The sequence below is a fragment of the Musca domestica genome, unplaced genomic scaffold (assembly GCF_030504385.1).
Source record: "Musca domestica strain aabys unplaced genomic scaffold, Musca_domestica.polishedcontigs.V.1.1 15, whole genome shotgun sequence".
In the NCBI taxonomy this organism is placed as follows: domain Eukaryota; kingdom Metazoa; phylum Arthropoda; class Insecta; order Diptera; family Muscidae; genus Musca; species Musca domestica.
In genome coordinates, this window is record NW_026712207.1 from 14,959,493 (window position 1) to 14,964,806 (window position 5,314).

Here is a 5,314-nt window from a genome sequence, read left to right on the forward strand (position 1 = left end):
GAGATGTTTTGTTTCGCTGGCCCTCTGGAATAATGGCGGCAGTTAACGGAAATCTACAGCAAACGAATTTCATTACTTCACTCGTAGACGTGAATGTTGACGGCATGCTGATCCTGTTGCCTGTTGGCAGGCTTTGACTATGAATTCTGTTGCTCTTGTCGTCGTCATCGGCGTTGTTGTTGTTGCATTTGTGCTGATAATGAAAATCGCAAATAAGATTTAATGCAAATTTTTGCAATTTAAGGAACGACCAGAGAGTGGGGGAAGGAGGGGTTTTGGACAATTGAAATGTAGGGAAATTTACTTTTGCAATTAGAAACAAAATTTTTGGAGAACCATTTGGAGTTGGGTTTAAATTGACGAACAAATTTAAAATGTTTGCAATTAAAATTTGTTTTAATGCTTAAATTTGATAGCATTCATCTCCAGTAGATTAATGGTATTCTGAGGAAAATTCTACCTAGTCCTTTACAGGAAGACCAATGGTCTATATGGTATCTTATGACCTTCTATGAGAAGATCACCAGGTTTACAATCAAAAGACCAAAAACTATTCTATGAAAGAAAACCACCAGGTCTGCTGTGAGAGGATAACTGGGTCTTTAATGAAAGATCGCTTGGTACTCTATAAGGAGACTACTTGGCCTTCTAAGAGAAGAACGCTTGGTTGCCTATGAGAAGACAGCTTGATTTTCTATGATAAGAATTCCAGAGTTTCCCTGAAAAGACCGCAAGATCTTCCCTGAGAAGTCCACCAGGTCTACAACGAGAAAACCAACAGCTATTCTACGAAAGAAGTCTCCTACGAGAAAACAAAACGTCTTCCACGAAAATACCATCAGGTCCTCTATAAGAGGATCTCTAATTCTATGATGAGAAGATCGCTTGGCCTTCTATGAGGAGCCTACTTGCCTTCTATTAGAAGACCACTTGTCCTTCCGTGAGGAGACCACTTGGTCTTTTATGAGAAAACAATTTGAAAGATGAAAGCTTGGGTTTTATTGAAAAGACTCTCAGGGAAGATGAGAAGGCCTTGAATAAAAATTAAGGTTCAATGAGAAGACCAAGAGGTATCTTATTAAAAGGTTACCAAGTCATCAATGAAAAGAACATGAGAAAACTATTAAGTCCTATGTGAGAGGACCAGCAGGTCCTCTATAAGATGACTACCGGTCTTCCATGAAAAGACCACCAGGTTTTTGCTTTATATGATAAGACCACTTGGCCTTTTATAAAAAGAATGCTCGGTTTTCTTTGAGAGGACAGCTTGGTTTTCTATGAGAGATAATTAGAGTTTCTATGAGAAGACCAACAGGTCTTTCTTGAAAAGACCAAGTCACCAAGTCTTCTATGAGAAGACCCCAGGCCCTCTACATATAAGAAGAGCAGCAGTTCCTCTATAAGAAACAACCCGGTCGTTAATGAGAAGACTACTTGGCTTTCTATGAAAAGATTTCTTGTTTCCAATGAGAAGACAGCTTGTTGTTTTTATATATAAATGCAGGTCGCATTTATTATCCGATTGAGATAACATTTTTCAAACAATATTGGTTAGTCCCAAGGACGAAACTTATTGAAATTGGTGAGAATCTGTTCAAATTTAGATGTAGATATATCTTCAACCGGTTTCGGGTTAATTGTGCACCAAATGGCCAATATCAGTCCAAATGACCTGAATTTTGACAAATCCGACCAATTTCGGCCTAAAAGCAAGTACATCAAATTTGAATAAAATCGGTGCAGATATAGCTATAGCTTTCATACACATGTTTCTCCGATTTAGAGTTTTAAGTCCCTTACATGAGTAACATGCACTCCACAAGAATGATATTTGGTACCAAATAACTTATGGAGCTCAAAGATCCTGCGTCAATTTTTTTGAGTTAGGATAGATTATGATTTAGCTCACATACATATGTTTATCCGATTTGAGGTTTATTGTTACCAATGGCCAATATAAAACAAAATGACCTAAATTTTTACACATCCGACAAAGTTCAGTTTTTAATTAAATACACAAGAAAATCGGTTCACATATAGCTATAGCTCCCATATATATGTTCCATCCGATTCGGTGTTTAAGTACCTCACATTCGTAATATTCACTTCACAAGAATGATATTTGTTACCACACATCAGATACAGCTTAGAAATAAGTGTTTAGAATTATGTCAAGATCGGTTCAGAATTCGATATAGCTTCCAAAATTATCTTTATCCGGTTTCAGGTTTACTGTGCACCAAATGGCTAATATCAGCCCAAATGGACTGCATTTTGGTATTTCTAAAGAATTCGGCGCAGATGCAAGTACTTAAAATTTTGGTGAAGGTCAGAATAGAAGCCTATAGTTTTTGAAGATAATCCCAAAATACTTAGGGATTGAAATGGACAAAAAACAAAAAAATTTCCTGATGTTGCTGTTGCTCTACAGGCAACAAATATAAACCAATCGAAGCGGAATTTTTCAAAGAGTTAGAGTTTAAAGCTGGACAGAGGCCTACCAAATTGGACAGTCATCCGCTATAAAGCGGGTAAAATAAAGTATAACATTTACGTCTAGTATACAAAAATTTCCCCTAAACCAGGAATATACTTTAAAACGTCACTTCTGACCGTTACAGTAATACTGATGGCCAAGATAGCGGGTACATAGCAAAATAGGTGCAATCTATATGTACAAGAAATGTATGTTGGTTATTCCACTTATAAGTCGAGAACCACTGGACTGATTATGACAATTCTCACCAATTCGGAATGGCCTCTTGCCAGAAACAGATAAAATATGCCAATAAAAAAGTGAACATTTTTTATCCAATTTTTATCGCATGCGATCTTTTCATATTTGACTTACAATTTTTAATTGTTTATTTTCAAAACTTTTCTACACCCTACAACACTATTTTAGGATTAGGGTCAGAAAAAAGGCATGTTTTAACTATTTATATTTAGGGGTTCAAATGGACCAAAAGATCAAAATTTTAATGATTTTGCAGTCGCTCTACGGGTCACATTTAAAAACCAATCGGCACATAATTTTGCATGAGAAGCGAGTTAAGGACTGCGAAGAAGTCTTGCATTTTGGAAATAGACTTTTCATGTATAATTGTTTTGAATACCAATCAGCATGACAGAGAGGGGCACATGTCCCGGTCAAAAGCCAGATGTAACATTTGTGCAGGACTGTATAGCATTATTTTTTTTAAAAAAAATATCGACTAAAATGGATTTGGACCTAAGGAGGTTTTCCAAAATATTGTAGTGTTGTGGGGTATCACATGGTCGACCCCGCACGGCTATAGCATTTGGTTACTTGTTTAATATAATCTTTATCGAAGTCATATCATGCATTGTACAGCAATGTTATTTGGTTCAGAGTTTGTTGATCTACTTCACATGAACTCCCAAAATAAACTTTTTTTTATTACTGGAGCTCTACTAAGTACCCATAGTGGTGTAGGGTATCATATAGTCGGATCACCCGACTTTTGCCCGACCTTTGACCTTTCCTTACTGATTTTTTTTTTCTTTTTTTTTCTGATTGAGAAGCCCGCAAAATATTTTTCTGAGAAGACTACAGGATCTTCTCTGAGATTTCTACAACGTCTTTTCTGACGTTCGATCTACTCTGAGAAGGCTACGATCTTCTCTGAGAAGGCTACATGATCTTCTCTTAGAAGACTACACGATCTTCTCTGAGAAGACTACACGATCTTCTCTGAGAAGACTACACGATCTTCTCTGAGAAGACTACACGATCTTCTCTGAGAACTCTACCAGTGTACTACAAGATCATCTCCGAGAATACCAAAATATCTTTTCTGAGAAGACTAAAAGATCTACTCTGAGAATATCACACGATCTTCGCTGAGAAGACTACAAGATATTCTCTGAGAGTACCACATGATTTTCTCTAAGGAGGCTATGAGAGAATCACTTGGTCTATAAGGCCAATATGACTTCTATTTAGTGCACGCAAGCTTTCTTGAACTACATGACAGTGTTTTGTATCACATTCTGGAATCATGTCCCCTCTGAAGAAATTATTTTTACACTGTCATTTCATTTAAAGCCGAATTTTGTGCATAAAATAATAATCTTCCTTTCTAAAAAGGAGAAACCTCAAACTATCAAAACGACCCCTTTTTCTCAAACTTCCTAACTTTATTAATCGAAGATACTATTAATTAGACTTTGAAAAACTGCAGCTGATAACAATCTGGCCTTTGATAGCACAAATCCACTTTCTGTCTCCCCCTTTTTGCACATTTCTTTTGCCACAACATTCATCAAAGTAAATAACGATGATTTTCTTTGCTTTGTATGGGAAAATCCTTAATAAAATACATTTGTGTATATGTGTGTCTGTGTGTTTGAGTGTTCAGACCCTGTACAAAAAGTGTTTCAAGTTTATGTAATTTTAAGATTTCACTCATTATACCATCTATGCATTACCCGATGTTGCTGTTGTCCTTAACAAATCCTCTCAAGAAACACATTTATCTTGTGGTTTTAGAACAGCTTCAAGACACAAACATCCCATAGAATGCCACGTACACACACCAACACAGTCACACAGCAATGTAGCCTTGGTCCTTATATCCCTTTTTTAGTATTTTATTATTTTATTTGTATTCTCGTTTTTTCGTTTTTTTCTTCTCTCTCTGCATTCATTCTCTCTGTGTGTCTTGTTGAAAATCCTGTCATTTTTCAACATACACTTTGAATTTGTCAAAGTTTTATGAATGCAGAATAGCTACTGGAAAAAGGAGAAATAAAAAACACCGAATTCTGGGCAAAAAGCGTGTGAGTAACTGTAAAGAATTTGAAATGGGAGGGGGAGGGGTGTCATTGAAAGGACTCGTGCAGTTTTATTGTGGCACATTTCGCCACAACTGCATGCATTTCATTCTATGCTGTTGCTTTGTTTCGCTTTTTTCCCATTTTGCTGTTGCGTTTCACTCGTTTTTGGCAAACCCTGCAATATTTCACAGTAAATACGCGAAATGCGAACGTTGATGACGGCAAAATCATTGCATTCAGTTGTGAATGAATATCATCGTCATAGAACGTGTTCTATGCTATACCCGCCACCATCGGGATGCGATGCTGTGAGTGAAACTAGCTGAGGGGAAGTGGAGGAAGGCTTGGCTGCCTGCCTGGCAATATAATGCAATCGCAAAAATGTCGATTTATGTCGTTTTAGTGTGGCAATCGTATAAATCTTAAATTGTTACGTTTCCATGTGAATGTATGCTCGGGGGCATGTTTGTGGGTAGTGGTGAAACTATCCATGGAGTATATAGTTGTATACATA